The following is a 19,411-nucleotide window of genomic DNA, read 5'->3' on the forward strand; positions in this document are numbered from 1 at the left end:
GCTCCTGGTCCAGATGAGATCACTTATGCGGCCCTTTGCAAGTTGCCTGAAGCGCACAAGGAGCAACTTTTCGACTGGCTTAATGCTATCTGGGAATCTTCTGTGCTGCCTAATGAGTTCCGACATTCCAACATTGTGGGTAAAGCGACCACATGTCCCGATTTAGGCGGGACACGTCCAGGTTTAGCCGCTGTGGTCCCGCTGCCCCGCAGCCTGCTTATAGGACGGTCTTCGGCCAGAGATATGGAAAACGGGTATCAAGCTCAGTGCCACTAATGAGAAGCTGGAGGAATGAAACAGCCAAAAGAAACCGTCTGAGCAAATTCAATAAAAGAGAACACACGACAGGAGTAGGCAAGAAATTGTTGTGTTTCTTGCTTAGTCCCAATGCCTGAGCTGTTTTCTTGAAGTTACAGTGTACCAACAAACCGTTCAGTACACCCTTCTATGTTTGATGAACGGCAGGTGGACGCGCCTCAGTACTTATTTACTTATTCAGACAATAACGTATCGTTGCTCGTCGAACAAAGGCTGAGAGAACTACAAAACACTCACTTTAATCGTGGACGATACCCATTCCAAAGCCTGGGAAGCCACTCACGGAAATAGAGAATCGGAGACCCATTTTTGGATTTGTAATATGATGAAAGTTATGTAGAGACTGGTTCTAGCAAGAATTCAGTGGCAACAGCCGAACTGCACCCATGTCAAACGGGGTTCCGGAGGCACCTTTCTACTCTAGACAGCTTAACAGTGCTGTCCAAAGATGTTATAACTAACACCCCATCATGTGACCCCCGTCTAGAGGTAAAACGCCCGTGTGTACGAGATTTCGGCGCACGTTAAAGATCCCCAGGTGGTCTAAATTAATCCGGAGCCCTCCACTACGGCGCGCCTCATCGCCTGCGTTGCGTCGGCGCGTTAAACCCTACAATCAATCAATCAACCGTCTAGAGGTAGCCATCGATGTTAAAAAAGCATTTCACTCAGTATTTCATGAGGCAGTTATCAAAGACGCACGCAGCTAAGGACTGGATGGAAAGCCATGCGCCTTTGTGCAAGATTTACTGCGAGACCGCCACTATCAAGTACGTGTTGGTGACACACTAGCCCCCAAAACAGCAAACTGGGTCGGAGCACCTCAAGGTTCAGTCTTATCGCCAACGCTGTTTAATGTCGTCATGGCTGACCTTCCGCCACTCCTGGACGAGATTGACGGCTTACATTGCACGATGTATGGAGATGACATCATGCTTTGGCCGAAGGTGGGCTCGATAGGTGAACAAGAACAAGCAATGCAGCAATGTGTAAACACAGTCTCTCTTTCTTAGCCGAGGTAAGAATCGCTCCATCTCCACAGAAGAGTGTTTTTTTAGTAGTGGCAAACGGCTACAAAAACAGAACATAAAGAGCCCGTTTTAAGCACACCATGAATGGAGTACAAATCCAAGAGTGACCTACTGTCTGTATTCTCGGTTTTGCCATAGACGAGGAAAGGGAACCACCACGTAGCTCAAGAAATTGACCGCTACGTGGAAAAGCACCCTAACCCTGATTCGGTGGGTTACTTCAAAACAGTGGGGTTGGGATGAACGCGTTCTTTGCATTTTGGTAAATGGCTTGTTGGTTTCAAAGGCGGCGTACGGGTATACCTTTTATACTCACAAAAAAAACCAACGAGAGTTGACCGTGAAGACATGCGACTTGTGTCGGGTCTTCCTCGCTTTGCAATTCTTTATAATCTCCACCTTCACTCAGGGATGAACACCGTAGAAGACAGAGCTGAAAGCTTGGAAGCCTCACAACTACTATGATTCGTAAGCATTCAAGCTGGCAGGGCCATTCTTCGTCACATTGGCCACTCGCTGGACACAAAGCCTCCAATCTACCAACCACCTGAACCATGGGAACAAATAGCCATCGTTGACCACCGGCCCATGCCCAAAAACACAAGCACAGCACATCCGACATGCCACCAATGAGCAGCAACGACACACCTGAAAGAGCTCCAGCATACCGGCCAAGATGAAGGGGTGCGCAGGATTTACACTGACGCAGCTCTTCAAGATGATCAGGTCGCCATAGCATGGTACTGCGACCAGACCAAAACTAAAGTAGCCAAGACTCTCCGCGGTACCCCATCTGTGACGGAAGCAGAACTGAGGGACTTACTACTAGCGACGGAAGAAGTGCACAGAGGTGACGGCACAATCCCCACCGAGGCACCAACCACTTTCCTGCTCTATAAGGACTCCAAGAAAGCCGTGAGAGAACGCGGAAAAAATAACACACGCAGTCGGACGGCCGCAAGAATTCGTGCAGTCGCAAGAGACCTTCGACAAGTCGGCCGCACAATTGCAATTTGCTGGGTCCCTGGCCTTAATGGGATACCGGGCAACAGGAGGCACACAAGGCAGCACGGTAGATTCTTTCGAACCCCAATAACAGCCAAAAGCCTCCGTCGCGATTGACAGACATCTTCCCCGCTCGCCAAGCGTCGACACCTCCATTTTTGGAGCTTCTGCCCGACGAATTGGAAAAGGAAGGGAATGACGAAGAGTATGACTATGAGGAAGCTATTGCCAAAGCACATGCTGAGCGACATGCAGTGCTTCGACTTTGTCTACCTGAAGACCTGAAGAGGATGACCCTATTCCATCCCGTTATAACTGGTGGGCAAGTCACACTTCAACGTATTCGGACGAACACTGCTGTAACGCCGCACATCATAGCCCGCTTTCGTCAACACCCCGACTCACCTGACAGCCAACAAGTCGCCGACCTTAACCACCTGCTATGGAGCTGCCCTGCCTTGAAGCACCAGAGAAACCAAGCACATGCTCTCATTCCTCCACAAGTCAGGCCACAACCACAGCAGGAGTGGACCCATCCAGAAGGGTCTACAGAACACAGGAAGGTGGTCCTCGGTTCTTTTCGCGTATACGTTCGAGAAGCCGTTGTACAGGTCCACATTTAGTCGGGACACTTCCTTCCCCCATCTCCCCCTCCGGTGATGACAAAGGTCAAGGCACATATCGTAATTAGGCTTAATAAATACATATTACAACAACACAGAATGCTGAATTAAACACCGCCTGCTTTTGCCAGCAAGATCATTTCTTACACATTGCACAGCTTGCTGCAAGAAAGGAGTGTGGCCCAGAGTCAAAGTTCACTAAAAGGCCTAGGTAATCGTCAAACTTGGCTATCAGTTGACCAGTTCACAGATGAGAATTTCAGACGCAAGTTTTAGTGAGACATAAACGTGCCTCACTACCAAGCAAGCAAATGGAGCCTGTTAGAAGGAGCCGCACGAACTTCTCAACAGCCGTGGAGTTTGGGGAAACACAAACGCCTCCTGTGGCCTTGAACGTAGTGCAAGGTCCCGAAGAAATACACACTAATGCACCACTGCATGAGGTCGAGTACATGTTTGTCGCATACTTCACGAAATGTACAGTGTTGCCTGAACTCGCTGAAACTGCACCGGCACATGCATACTTACTACCTACCACCAGCATGTACTGTTTCAAGTATCTCCACTCACCATAATAGCCCAGAAACCACCGCACGCCTGAAGCCTGGTCACGCAAACATTCCGACATACAGGCAGAACACGTCTCAGTGAGGAAGTCATGGGCCTAGAGCCACCCATAAATTAAATTTCAGCAATGTTATGCCCCCATTGAAAATTATTCACCAAAGTGAAATACACCCACAAACCTGCAATCTGCTGACACGTACAGGTGGCGCCTAACACTGCACACAACCCACGGAGCAAGAAGGTTCACTAAGGGGAAAATTGGAAGGCGGTGTTTTCACCTCAGAGATGTGCACCGCAAGCGCAGAACACACGAAAACCTGCAGTCTAACCATCTGGATGATTATGAACACTCTGCTGTTTGTGTCGCCGTTACAATGCTCTGCATCACGGAAGCTGTGATGCAGGTTGAAGCACCGCTGGAGGTACAAGAAATGGCTGCATCTGACGACTGTATGGAAGGATTGACGGCAATCACTGCAAACCTAAATGGTAGGAAGGCAAACGCGTTCGTCCCCACATAGTAAAACGTGACAAGCCTGCCTGACCTCACGACCTCACGAAGGGTTCAGCAACTGCCTGTGCAATGCAGCACCATCACTGGTGCTATGTGTGCATGCACACCAACACCACAGCTAATGGTTGATTCCAGCTACTAGGCCACAAAACCAAATAATGGCCTACTAATCAACGTTCACTGACAAACAGGACCTGCTATAGAAATCGACGGAAGTTGAGAAAAAAAAAAGAAGCGAAGACTTCTCGAATGTGCACTGTCACTGCCAGAGTGAGCAAGCACCATTGCACAAGTGAGCAAGAAGCGATCACCGAGATGTCACTGGGGTAATCTGAACAGAAGGCGACACCAATACAGGATAATACAGTAAATGTGTCTGATGACCTCAACAAAAAACCAAAAGAAATCGTTTTGCCCTTGTCATGGTCCATTTGCGAGGCACAGAAACAGACATTGCACCACCAAGCAAAGCAACAGCATGGCGAGGTGCTCGAAAAAAATTCCTTTGTGCTTGCCACCTACATGTACATAATGAGCACCACAAAGGGGAGCTGCAACTCAACGTAGGAAGACGCACCAGAGAAGCACATCAGAACATAACACCAGGAGTAGCCCAAGCAGCCGCCTAAGGTCCCAAAACTACGTAAAAAGAATGGCTACAAGTCTGCAGTGCCAGCCCATGATCAAGATGTGCAGCCAGGAAAACAAATGTCAAACTACCAGCAAGTTCGGTGTGGGCATGCAGTTTGTGCTGATACTAGTTAGTTGCAGATGCGCATATTGTGATGTGCTGAGTGCATTGCATCCCTTGCTGGGATATCTGCTATCGGTATTGCCATCACACTACCACTGCCACTAAAGCTGTTATTCCTGTACCTGTCAGCCACGAACCAGAACCAAGCTGTCTCTCTCCTCCTGCAATAACAGCAAGTTTCAGTGATGTGCATTCAATAAAATTTGTTTCCCGTGATTGTAGTGCCCCCCACCACATGCAGCCGACTTGTGACTATGGGGCTCTCCAATTAACTTCCTCGCACTTGCCCCAGACACTCAGCGGGTAGTCCAAGGGATCCCCACATCGCAGGAATATCGTCGAAAAATCAGTGCCAGATTGATTCTCAGGGAGTCGCCCGTGAAACCAAGATGGATAATCGAAGAGTCCCAGTAAGTAAACGATTCCGACAACTGTGAAAAGCTGTGCACAGCACGACGTGGCAATCTCCATATACGGAACAGGAGTGGACGCGTGCATGTGAGAAGAAATTGTGTTGAAGGGAAACAGCATTCTCACACTTAAGTGGTCTATCTGCTTTCCCCAGTTGGAGACTTCGATGGCATCGGCTGGATAAACCCATCAGCTGAATAAACCCAACCAGGAGCGCGCAGAAATGAGGTGCCAGCACAAGGCACTGCAATTAAGCACCCGAATGTACCGGCCGAGATGAGCAGGGGAAAAGAGAGTGACCAAATATAAAGATGACAACCAGCGCTCAGCTCCTCTGAGTAATGATAATTAGTGGACGTCATTGCAAACATATGAGCAATGCATACCTGTGAAGTTTTGTATTGTTATAAACACCTGTTCTTGTTTTTTAGTTAGCAGTTGTAAGTTTATTGCTTGGGTTCCTTCATGTCTTGTAGCCCTTGTTCCTTTATTGTGCACTTTTATATGTAGACACTGATATGCAGTAGCAGCTAAATAGATAAAACTTGTGATACTACAGATATCGTGTCAACAATAACAAAAGCACATTGTAGCAATACAACAACAGACGGCATAGCGTTTCCATTCAAGCATGCATCAACATACAGTCGCCGCTACATACAGTTACATGAAGCACGTAACAGCACGAAGCACGTCATACATGATTAACCCCGCACAAGCATATGCACTGTTCATGTCCCTGGAACATAGCAAGAACACAACTGTTGCAATGAAATGTTTTGTTGGTCTAGTTGGTGCATTATGAATAATGAAATTTGCACTAACTGGACATGCAAGAAAGCAGTTGTGAGGTGTGTGTCTTCCTTTCTCTGTACGTCCAGTTAGCGCATATTTCGTAATTCATAATTTTCGCAGTGCACTTAGTGCGGTAAAACATGCATGCTGGCATCCTAGCAGGCACTTGTTGCTATCATTGCTCACGTTGCACATGGACTTGCTCATGCATGCAACCACAACAAAGCTGACAGGACAATGTAGCGCAGCATCCATGCAGTGATTGCATCCTGAACTATGTGCAGGACAGTGAGATCACCATTCCAATTTCTTTGCTGGCAACATGCTGCTCTTTGGTGCATGGGCCAAGGTATCAAGCGCACACAATTGATTGGCATAACGTGTTCTGAAGTGTGAATTTCGCTACTGTACGCGTGACTGCCCAAACCTTAGACTGATCTTGGATATGGTACGGCTAGGAAAGAAGCACACTGATAAAGGAACCATGAAGACTTACAATTTAGCTCCAGTCCAAAGGGTGTCATGCCAGAAGAACAATCATGTCAATACAGAAGGAAAAATCAAGTACATTCATTCCGTGTTGAGGGAAACACGAAATTGGAGGTGATTCCCTAACTCCTCCCATTTTCAACTTCCATTACTGGCTGGCAGAGGTTTGCTAGTAGAGTTTTTTGGTTTTGCAGCAGATATGAAGGGAGAAATGGCTTTGTTGGAATAGTTGTGAACTGAAGCCAATATTCAGTGCTTCGTAATAAAGGAACTGAAATCTGCAATATCTAAAGCATTCATTACTAACTATAGCTTGTAGAAAAATGAAAGGCTCGTCTAAAAGGCTTTGCAATTTTCTATGACATCAAAAGTGCAGAAGCTGTTTCCGCAGCTTTCAGCTTCATTTATGCTACCACATATTTTGCATCGGGTAAACTTTCACCTCATGCAGCCTTTAAGCAATAGTACATTGCAGGTACTCATTATGTCGAGTTGAGATTAGCATATGTGTCGTTAAAAAAACCACAAGCATTACTTTCTTTCATGTTCTCGTCAGTTCTTAACGAAACTTTTCAGCTCTCGTGTAATGGCAGCATCCCTGCCTTGAGCTAGCTTATGGGTCCCTTTTCCCAGTGCTAGCAGCCCATAAACACGCACGCACATTATAGGTTCCACAAAAAAACAAGTTTTGAGGGAAGGGCATGGTAAGAATAATATGAAGATATAAAAACAGTTGATGAGGAAGTAAAAGCACATGCCTGTAACAGACTGAAGTGGACAACACCACATGCGCAGGGAGGGCGAGAAGCTTCAAAAAGGTCACAGTGCAAACGCCTTCGCCTCAGAAAAACCATTGGCTCGCTGTCTGGAAGTGCGAAGCTAGTCCACTTTATTGTTTTTTTACGTCCCGTAATGAAGACAACAGGAAGCAAAGCAAGTAAAAAAAAAGATCAAAACAGGGGACTGAGCTAGTATGTCAGTATGCAGCTGAGCTCTCTTGTCTAGGAAGTGTGGACTAGGGCAGCAGGAGTGCAACAAAGTTGTCAAGACGCAAAAACAGAAGTACAGAAAGAGAAAAAGAGACACTTCATTTCGCTCCCTGAAAAAGTGGCCGCACCGAAGGTGCCATAGTCAACACCAGGGTCATAGCCAGAAATTTTTTTCGGGAGGGGGGGCCTCCCGGTCCAGACCTCATCACGAACAAAGCCCTCAAGAATCTAGAAGATCGATCTATCGAGAAACTAACGGCGTACTACAACAAATTCTGGAAAACCGGCTCACTACCACCACAATGAAAGAAGGCCAAGATGATACTCATCCCCAAACCGGGGAAACGGCCGAGCACGGACAACCTCCACCCAATATCGCTCACGTCCTGCGTGGGCAAGGTGCTGGAGCACGTCCTGCTAAACAGGTGGCAAGAGTACCTCGAAAGAGAGGGGCTGTATCCCGAGACGATCATCGGCTTTCGACAACACCTTAGCACACAGGACGCCATGATCCAACTCAAGCATCAAATCATAGACGAGACACCAAAGACACCACGGCAGTACTCGGCCTCGACCTGCAAAGTGCTTTTGATAAAGTCAAACACTCCGCCATCCTAAAGCAAGTGTCCCAACTCAATATGGGCGAGAGAACGTATAACTTCGTCAAGGACTTCCTCACAGGCAGGACAGCGGAACTTAGGGCCGGCGACCTGAAGGCGAAGGAGAAACGCCTAGGTAGCACAGGAACGCCTCAAGGCTCAGTCATTTCACCACTGCTGTTCAACCTCGTGATGATCGCAGTAGCCGAAAGCCTGAGCAGAATCAACGAGGTCAAGTACACGATCTATGCAGACGACATCACGCTGTGGGTAGACTGAGGCAGCGATGCTCACATAGAGTCTACGCTGCAAACAGCCGTCGATACAATCGAAGGCTGCCTCAAAGGCACCGGACTCAAATGCTCACCAAACAAGTCGGAGCTTTTGTTGTACGTACCGATCAGAAACCGCAGAGTCAAAGACCAAAGGGAACACGAGAAGATCAAGATCAAGACCAGCGACGGGACAACGATACCGATAGTGAACAAGATCAGAGTGCTGGGGATGACAATAGAGTCACACGGCAGGAACGGTGACACGATCACCCGACTCACCAGGAAAGCGGCGAACGCGACCAGACTTCTTAAACGCGTTTCTACAAGGAAAGGAGGAATGAGAGAAGAAAATCTAACTAGGCTCATACACTCGTTTGTGATCTGCCACATAGCCTACGTGGCGGCATTCCACAAACGGAGGAAGAGCGAGAAAAACAAGATCGACGCACTGATACGCAGAGCCTACAAGATGGCAATGGGACGCCTGCTCCAGCTAGGAGCCCATAACACCTTGGACGAAATTGCCGAAGCACAAAGGACCGCTCAGCTTAAGAGGCTGTCAACCACCAAAGCAGGCAGAACGATCTTGAACAACCTCGGCATAGGCTTCCACGAGCAACAAGGGGCGAAAAGCTCGATTCCCGATGACGTACGACGAAACCTCAGAGTAGATCTTATTCCAAAGAATGTACACCCAGAGTTCAACAAAGGCAGAAGAAGAGCGAGAGCCAAAGCGCAAACAGACATACACGCCAGCGACACCAAGGCCAGATACGTGGACGCGGCAGAGTATGCCGGCCGCAACTATTTCGCCGTCGCCGTGGTCGACGCCGACGGAAACACCCGCACAGCAGCGAGCACGTTATGCACTCAATCCGAAGAGGCCGAGGAGATAGCAATCACTCTGGCCATCGCAGACCGGGATTGCCAGACCGTGCTGAGCGACTCCAGACAGGCTGTAAGGAACTTTTCCAAGGGCAGAATCGCACCGACGGCAGTCCGCATACTACAAGAAGTGAAAGGAAACAAGAAGGTACGCATCAAGTGGTTCCCGGCGCCAGTGGGCGAGGCGTCGAAAAGAAACGCAAACCGCAACGAAACGGCACACGCTAAGGCGCGAGCACTAACCGACCGCGCCCACGGCGACCGTCCGCTATGGTTTAGTACACGAGACAGGATCACTAACTACAACGAGATAACCAAGGCCTTCCGTCTGACCCGAAGACTTCTCCCACCGCCCTGCACGGGGCTAAACAGGTCGCAGGCCGTTGTATTCAGGCAACTACAAACGGGCACGCTGCCGAGCCCGGCACTGCTTCACAGAATGTATCCTCAGTCACACCCGAACAACAAGTGCAAGACATGCCGCAGGGAGACGGCCACCTTTGCACACATGTTGTGGGATTGCATCAAGAATCCAGACGAGGCTAAATCAGGATGCATACCGCCGCGACTAGAGGCCGCGACGATGAGCAACAACCAAGAAGAACAACCATGGGCCGTCCAGCAGGCCCTCGAGGCGCTGGCGAGGCAGGAACCCGGGGAGCCGGCAACGGCCAGCGGGGATCCGTGCCGCACGCCCGCCACGAGGACGACGTAGGCCCAGTCTACGCGCGAAAGCGCGCACTGCAGGCATCAATAAAGTTTTTCCAATCCAATCAGGGGGGGGGGGTTGAATATTGGGAAGGGGTAGTTTTGCTGAAAGCAACACTTCGTAGTGCTTACATGCTGCCTGGAAACGATCTCGGCGGGGGGGGGGGGGGGGGGGGGGGGGGGGTTGAATCCTGTGAATCCCCCCATCTGGCTATGGCCCTGGTCAACACCCTCTAGATAAGAAAGCCCAGCTGCATACTTAAATGCCCCAGAGTACCCAGTTTTGACCATGTTTATAAGCCTGTTATGTTCCTTTTTCTGTTATGAAACGTAATGATTGCCTGAATGACTTCGTTTGGGAATAGGACTGAGACCTTGTAGCGTTATTGCGAGATGACAGAAGGGTGGCCGAAATCTCAAAAGTCTCATGAAACCTATTTTCAGCGCTTGTTGTCAAATTTTATCTCTATGAGCGAAACAAAGGGCAGAGTTGGCCCAATTATGACCGAGATAAGAGGCGAGCTTCAAAAACACCCTCCCCTTGACGTATGCCCGCACGTCACCCAGGCGATGCGGGAAAGCCCTTTACCACGAGCGGATAATGGTGGTGCATGTCTTGGAACCACAGAATAGTTACAAAATTAATTCGAAATTTTATAACACTGCTAACCAACTTGAAGCTGATTCAAGTTTTTCATTATCTACTTCGATATACAGAAGCTTCAGTTATCAGCACACACCTACTGGCTGATGCTGACAGCACAAAATGATAATGAGAACACTCTTGTGACATTTCAGCTACAGCGCATACTACTTAAAAAAGGTGCTATTTTGTGTAAATAGAGAGGTCAACAAATGGCCATAGTGAATTACACCAAAGAAATCTACATAAATTGGGGGCACATATTTCCAGCAACTTTATACTCTGCAGTCACGTTACGGCTTCTCTTGGGGGCCTGTCGCAACAGTGCACTAGCGCTACAAGTAAACAAATTGCGAATAAACCGCACCCGATGCTCCCTCACAAGAAACGACTAATTTTTTATGGCTCTCTAGTTATTCAATTCTAGTCAGTTGCATCGTCCAAAATGAGATAAAAATCCGTAGCTTCGATGTAGCACGGCACATGTTTATGTCATGCTCAAATTCAATGGTGTGCATTCCTTGATGGTATCAATGTTTCCAAACTACAGTTTTTCCATCACAGCTTCGAATCACTGCCCTGGCCGTTAACTTTGGACTACCCCCTTCCCGTTGTGGCGCAAAGCCCTGGCAATACTGTATTAGGTCACACGTGAGGGGGGTAATTTGGAACCGGCCCCTTTAAAGCACTAACTACTGAACAATCGCAGCCATGCTTTCCATTTAGAAAAAAGAATTGTTTCAAGGTATGACCATTAAATGTTTTGAATGAATCAGTGTGCCATTTGGGCTTCATGGTACCTATCTCGTTTCTTTTTGTTCTGCTGTCAGGTACTGCAGAACCACTGTTATCACCAATCAGTGTGTGGATGATATGCAAATGCAGACAGTTTCACAGCATATGTGAAAAGGCATGGTCACAGCAACACAATTTCATCTGTAAACTAGTAAACAATGCAAACAGTAACAGCTAACACACAATACAGGGATGGCTACCGAACAGTTGGTGCCACTACAAATCTTTTTTAGTAAAACCTGCACGTAAGAACCACCCCACAAATTTCTTGACTTCCCTTTGTCTTCTTTTAGTTGGTCAGGCATCCTTATGTTTACGCGCTCGTCACGTACGTCTGCTTGTACATGATGACCTCGTAAACAAGCTTTTTCAACACTTTGCCAAACCAAGCAACATATGCGTAAGAGGCATTAATTTCATGGCAACTAAATAAAAAACAATTAAATGCAAAACATTTTCGATGAAATCCTAGGGTGTATACCAACTTTCCAGGGAATCAGTGCTAACCTAAAAAGCAGTTTAAAATCCCTGAGGATTGCAGTGCATTGTTCAGAAATAACTGAGGAAGCTCAAGGGTAACTAGGTGATGATGTCGGGCTGCAATAAAGCAGTGTCAGCCTAAGTATATCAAGACCATCTACAGGAGGCAAAGAAGCACTTTGTCGGGATACACCAAGTCCCCAGATGATGATGAAGATGATTGCAGATTTCTTGTGGTGCAAGGCCACCTAGGGCGATGAGCGGCAAAATATACTTGCTCACACATAGGGATAAGTGGAAATCAAATCACACCTCTACCCAACAGCATGCTTACCCAGATTGAATATGCTGCTTCTTGATGAAAAAGTGTCTACGAAGTGGCACATATCCATAAAGGTCACTCACCATGCCTTGAAACTTTGACCAAGTGGCCTCCCAGCAATGGCACTTTGCACACCAGGAGTGCAGGCTTCACAGTGTGCCTGCATCTGAGTTGGGTGTGCAACATGGCAAGACTAAACATGCTAAGTTATGTGGACAGGACTTTGAAGGCAGATTTCCAGGATCCTTCAATAACGTGAAAGCTATAAGCAAGATAGGTCGAATAAATAGAAGCCACTGCGACTAGATGTAATCCTGCATCACATGTTCCCAAGTCTCATGGCAGCCTGATTCTCATGGTAAACCAAAAGTTGGCTCAACAATTGTCACCATTTACATGCAATAAATAACCCGCCAACACAATGACAATGTGCATGCTTAATACGACTACTCGAGCAAAACTGGTAATGCTGGTGGCACTTGCAAAACACACCACGGTTTACGAGCTCCGGAGCATGTGTGACACACTTAACGTCATGAAGTGTGCGCACCTAGGCAAAAAAAAGTACAATGAGGACGACCTAAACCAAGGATTTGGATACCGGAAGGGTTAGTCGGCCACACAACCGAAAAAGACACCAAAAAGAACTGCAAATATGGGCCACCCAGACAAGCGGTACTGTGCTCGTGAAAAGCGTATGAACGAACCTTGACACCACAGGGAAAGCAAGGTTCCACAATAGCCAACCTCCATATGGACAACAGTGGTGCTGGTTAGTCAAGGGAACAGAAGGGCTTGGATTAGTCGCCTGTACGGAAAATTTTTCTCATGAAGACAGTTGCAGAAATAGCAGTTAAAGGGGTGCACGTTATCCACGCGGCTTGACTTGAAGAAAGGCTTCTGGCAATTCAGAATGCCCGAAAGAATGCAGATGTACCGTGTGTTCGCACTCCAGGGCTGGCACACGCCTCTGCTTGTTGCAGTTGGGAAAGTGTGAGAACCTTAGGCATTGCAGAGAGTCATTACTGATATCTTAGAAATCTTGCCAACATCACCAAAGGAGGACATTCTAATATATACACTACAACTCAGCAACTCGACATAACAACCAGTAGAGTACTACGAAGGCTTTGTGAAGTGGTCGCCGAACTAAAACTTTGGTGTGCAACTACACAAGCCTCATTATCCGGAGCCATGCACTCAAAGACTAAGGGCCAGAACATGCACAAAAAAAAAGGTTGAAGCAACGAAAGAATCAAGAGGTGCCCACGATGGCCCCTTTTTGTAATTCTGCAGTGTCCACAAACGTTCTGGCCAACCTGGCAGAATGACCAGAACAAGAAGATGTGCCGTGATTGTGATTGGAACAAAAAAAAAACACCGCACTAGGCACCAGCAACAAAGGACTCCATGGAAGCAGCAATTATGCAATACTAGCTGCAAAGCCTGCTTGCTTATTTGGCACACGAAAAAAAGTCATGCCCATCAGGAAAACTGCTTCCATCTCAAGTCAAAGAAACTACATTGTGAATGGAATGAACGCATTACCATCCTCTTCAAACCATCGGGCTGTACACAAACAGGTGGCGTATTATTTTGCTGTGGGCCCGTCTTCGGGATATCACAGCTGGCATACAATGCCAGATTTTCCACTTCGTGTTTTGGCAGCATTCGACAGCGCACAGTGGCCTGGGAACACCACCTGTGCAAGCTGTGTTTGGGTAAGAACTTTTTCACCAGCTTGACCTTTACGGCCGAAACTTCTGAGGGGAAACGAAATAACCAACATCAAGCGTGCACTGTTCAAGTCACCTCAATGTTTGAACGAAAATGAAAGGGCGATCCTTCGTCGAATACATTCAAGACACATTCAGATTGGGTTCTAGGCGATCCCTACGTCGCATGCGTATGCGCTCATGTCTTGTAAACTGTTCTAGTGGAGATGTGTGTCGCCATGCGGATCGCATTGGGCAAACTACAAATCAAGCACAGTGCTCCTTGTAACAACCAACAAAGTGGGGCTTTACTGACAGCCCTTTTCAGTCATTCTAGGTGCCGCAACCAATCCAAGATATGCCTCATGCAGTCCTTACACAGGTTAACCTCCAGAGGTCAGATGTACGTGCATTCTTCTGTTCATACCCCTTCTGCTGCCCGTTGCGTAAACCGTTCTGCTTCACCAGTGCATGGGTGAAAGAGGATCACAGGTGAAACAAACATATTACCTCTCGCAAGTTCCATCCTGCGCGGTTGTAGATGAAAAATATTTTTGCGCGCTACCATTAACTATGGCTGTGTAAACATACCAATCCATGACACAAATGCGGCATCTGAGTTTCTAGTTTACAAGCTGTACGAGGCTGTGTACAAACGTAGTGTCCACTCATACCCTGGGTAGGAAAAGTGCATGGGGATTCGGCCTGAACTTTCCCAGGGGAGGATGCAGAAAAATAAGTAGTAGAATAGAGACGAAGTACAACAGCAGGTTGGAACGGCGGCATACTGTCTCTGTCTTCTCTTCGCCCGACCATTTATAACATTTGGTGCCAAAATTTCGACGTGGTAATGACTGACTTCTATGAACGATTCGAAGGGCCTGTCTCTCAGCTACTTTGACACTTTGCGCAGCGAGTGGGGGGGAAATTGTTTCTCAAAGTGGTCCTGGAACTTCATTGGCGGGGTGCCGATCAGCTGCAGCCTGCCACACAATAGAGTATATCGAGAGCAAGCTCTCTCTGTGAAGGGCCACAAATGCGAGCTTTACAAATGACGTCTGCTCTTCAATCTGCGCTGGATGTGAAGGCATTGCCAAGCTGACTGGCTAGCATGATTGCACCGTGGCTAACCATGACGAGCTGTCAAAGATCAACGAGGCGCTCGAGGATTTTGTTAAGGTGGATGTACTTGACATTGAGTTTCAAGCATCCGAGCTGCACAATGGTTGGACCTTCGACACTTTGCTGCAAATACAGCACAAGGTAAACTTTCCAGAACGAACTGCCCAAATGCCCGACAAGGACCACCCATCAATCAAGTCAGCTGCAGATAGGAACGTGTGTCTGCCACCTTGAAACCTCGACTTCCACAGCTAGACATACCCATAATTCGAGGTGAGCTGCAGCTCTGAACAGGCTTTTGGGAGCAGTTTGAGCAGACTATTCACAACAATAGTGCCCTTATGCCATTGTCAAAATTTTATCTACACCGTGACGAGACGGGGAAGGTGGCACGCTTGGCAACCACAGTGTTTTAAGCCACTACTAAGGAAGTTCTCAAGCTGCGGTATGAGAAAGAAAATACAATCCAGCAACACCACCTGACTGCATCATATTCTAATTTATGGGGGCTCAAGAGCCTCTACAATGCGGCTTGTCAAACATCTGCTGCTTCACCTCTCTGAACATGCCGTGTCATGACTTCCCTGGCATGCGGGTGGATACACTGCAGCATGTGCTCTCACACAACATCGAGTTGGCTTTCGCAAAAGAGAAACAGCATTGCGCTAAACTTCTCACCAGCTGACAACTCACCTCCAGCCAATCGATCGGCAGTGGCAGCTAAGTCGGATGATGAGCTGAACGAACTCCTGCCCTGTGGGAGGATAGAGCTACCGTCGCAACAGTGCTGCGGGGCGCCACAACGGCAGTTCAATGACAGCCAACTAGAGAAGCAATGAAGTGACCTCCCGATGGCTTCGGTATCGCACGTCCATGACTGTAAAGACCGCTTTTTTTGCCGCTCCCAAAAGCATGGCATGCGCTCGTGCACCACTGACATCTCTCTGACCACTAAGAAAGAGCACCTCCGGAAAAAGAGAAGATGGTTTAGGGTGTTTGTTCTGAGTTCACCAAGGCAGAGACTGCAGGGTCACATTAGGTTGTGGATCGTGTAGTGGGAGGCGTGCAACTAGCATGTGGGACCCTTTGTTTCAGAAGAGCAATGCAATGGATAATGCGCCAGCTGCTACGGTCTGCGTATTGACAACGGCTGGAGCGTCTCGACAGAAGCAAGAGCAAACATTTGTGCTAAAGACAACAGGGTGTGCCTGCAGATGTTCTGTGCATGGCGCAGTCATGATGGGAGGAGTTGACTGGTTCAAGGTATGCTCGAAGGAGGAAGTCAGCAATAGTTAGTTCGTTAGTGATGACGGCGTAACCAACATGCGTCTGAAGGCTGTGAACGAGACCACTATCCTATTAAACGCATTCAGCAGTGCTTCTACAGTGTGTGCACAGAAATGAAAAGTCGTTCAAGTCCCCTGCCGATGCAAGCACGCTGCAGATGCTCACACTATTGAAGCAACAGTGGTGCCTACCATCTGTATCTGCACCATTTGGTGATACATCACTTGTGTACTCTCTGCAAATCCAGGCCATGGTCTTTGCTGATGATTAGAGACTGGCAGGCACAGATTCACAGCCCATACTAAGTCTCCTCGCTTGATCTGACCATTTTTGGTGCTTACTCATGTGAGAAGTTATTCGGAGCACTGAAGTTGAGACTCGCAGCAGTGAACACCATGATCAGGTGGACACTGCAAGACCTGCTCGACAGAAAGCGTTCCTAGAATGTGAAACTGGTATTATGGTCTGCGTATTGCAAGCGAACAGTGCTGTAAAAGTCGAATTGGAGTACTTGCAAACAACACAAGGTAGGGAGTTAGAGTCAATGCATTCACCCAATGTGACTGGTAGTAAGCCTCTGGTAGGGGAGAAATTAAGTGGCTGAAATAGTGAGGTTATGTCCGCAAAACTTGTGCCCACGCATCCAGACATGCTTTCTGCAGATCGTGCATGCAGATCCTGAACAGTTGCCACCAAATGCAATTGTACGGCCTTACAGACAAAACTAACGCGCACTTTCAAACGAGGCTACAAGGACTTCAAATTCACCACCTCCTGTCGTGAATGAGCCACAGATCCCCTGTAAGCCCTGCAATCTCAAAAAATGCCGACCAGCTAAGTAGAAACATCTGACTTCCCGAGCAATGAACCAGCCACCAGGAAATTGGCTGGCCATACCGAAGGAGACAAGCAGATGCCAGAGAGTATTGAAATTTCGTCCTTGCTACTGAAAGTCACTGTTCAGCTGCACGGAACGCTCGGCTCGACGAAAGAGCTGCATCAATGTTGAAAGAGTTGCATCACTGTTCAGGCGAAGGTGGGCACCATAACCGCCCCAAAGTAATTTCAGTCCAGTCTTCGGAGAGCATCAAGAAAGTCAATGTACGCCGTATGCATGGTGACACATTCGACTCAGAAGAGTGATGTGACTGCAAACCAGCATCGAAGTACCACAATGAGTTTCATCATGTGAGAAGCAACTCTGGAGAGAGGGAATATTCATTTCAAGTGACACCCACATTGTTGTGAGGCGACCATGACAGAAACAAAACAACTGAAGTGCGAGACGAGAAATATCAACACACACTTGTACCCGCAGACACCAAGACAAAAATCTGTGCAAGGAGCCGTGCAAGACTGCCTGCAGGCTTCACACATGCAAGCTTGTGTTGGGGGAAAAGTTGAATAAGACTGCATCTATGAAACCAGCCAAAATTTTCTACTGAAATGACGATGTAACAGAAATGGGCAAAAACGCCTGGGCCACTTACAGTCAGAGAGGTCTGGACATCTGCACCTCCCCAGGGGGAAAATGAAACAGAGGGAAAAAGAGAAGGAGCATCAGCAGCCAAGAACAGCGGCTTCCTGTTTGTCTTCTGTTCGACCAACCATGTTTACCATTCTGATCATTACCCGCCGCGGTGGCTCAGTGGCTAAGGCATTACGCTGATGAACACAAAGTCGCGGGTTAAATTCCCGGCCGTGGCGGCCGCTTTTCTGATGGAGGCGAAAAGCAAAAACGCCCGTGTGTACGAGATTTCGGTGCACGTTAAAGATCCCCAGGTGGTCAAAATTTATCCAGAGCCCTCCACTACAGCGCCCCTCATCGCCTGCGTTGCGTCGGCGCGTTAAACCCTACAATCAATCAATCAATCAATCATTCTGATCCAACTGCGTTAGAGAGGTCCCGAGAAAGCTTACGCAAACAGAGTTACTGTGCATTGAGCACGTCTAGCGAATCCGTGGGGCAGCCATTGATTTGCTGCTCTGCGCTCCTTCCAACCTAGCAGTTGATATTTCTTTTCCGGTTTGCTCCTTTGCAAACAAGTGCAACCGTGCGTGAATGAATCGAGCAATTAGTTTTTCCTTGATGTGGTGACAATCTGGAAGGCACACGGTGCTGGCTGCCTGCTTAAGGGGGGACGTGGCTTTCAAAATCAACTTTTTTATTTCTTTGTGGATTTTGATGAAAATTGGCACAGCAACTGGAAATGCTTCCGTGATAACACCATAAAAATTTCAAACTAATATTTTGAAAACTTTTTTATGTATTAAATTTTCTTTCTGTTCCGCTTGTACCGAGCTTGAGCGGCTTATAAAACACGATAGAAAACTTGTTCGAAGTGCTTTGCATTCCCAAATGAATGGACGAGGTCGTGACAGTTTTAGAATTTTTTTTTACAACACAATGTTTTTTGGTTTTCATTTTTTTAGAGGTTAATGTGCAATAGGCATGTTGACTGTGAACGATTATTCGAATAAAAAAATCACAAAAAACAAATCTGGAAAACCAAGAGTGTCACGACCTGAACTGTTTATCAAGGAATGTAATGCAAGAAACGAAATTAAAATAGACCCAGTGGTCACAAAAAAATCCCTGGTACAAGCGACGGAGGTGGCAAAAAAAACTGTTTTGAGAAAACGGCTTCCGAAGTTGCAACATAGGTTTCACTTATCAAAAGTCGTCATGGTTGTAGCCTTTCATGTCCTTTTGAACATGGGGCTTCTGAAATGCCTTGCCTTGAAATTGGAGTGCCTTTTACAGCCTTTTTCTTTCCAGAAAACATCATTTTCAGCTCCTCCGTGAAGAGTACATACCCCACTTTGCAGACCAAACGAAGGGGGAGATGGGTTTCAATGGGCTTTCAATGAAAAGTAGGTTAGCTGGTTGGCTGTATCGCACTGAACAGCCTCCTTTTGCAGTGTTGTCACCATGGCAACAAGTTGAGCATTTTTTTTACTTAAATTTGAACATTTTTGGCTTTTTTTTATGTTTTATCATCTTGCCTGGCACAGCAACTTAGTACTCATACGTGCAGAGGTGTTCATTGCCAAAAGTTTGCATACCACAAGGATGAAAATGAG

The 19,411-nt window shown here is 47.4% G+C and overlaps 1 protein-coding gene and 1 pseudogene across 1 annotated transcript in view; both read left to right on the forward strand.

Annotated features, from left to right (window-relative positions):
- The window catches only part of LOC144164439 (uncharacterized), a 105,479-nt gene that overhangs the window by 40,702 nt on the left and 45,366 nt on the right, over window positions 1–19,411 (forward strand). The gene's annotated exons all lie outside the window — the stretch shown is intronic.
- LOC144163972 (uncharacterized) lies at window positions 7,903–9,970 on the forward strand (annotated as a pseudogene).

This window comes from Haemaphysalis longicornis, unplaced genomic scaffold (assembly GCF_048455015.1).
Source record: "Haemaphysalis longicornis isolate Haplotype H1 unplaced genomic scaffold, Haemaphysalis longicornis Haplotype H1 scaffold_13, whole genome shotgun sequence".
Lineage (NCBI taxonomy): Eukaryota > Metazoa > Arthropoda > Arachnida > Ixodida > Ixodidae > Haemaphysalis > Haemaphysalis longicornis.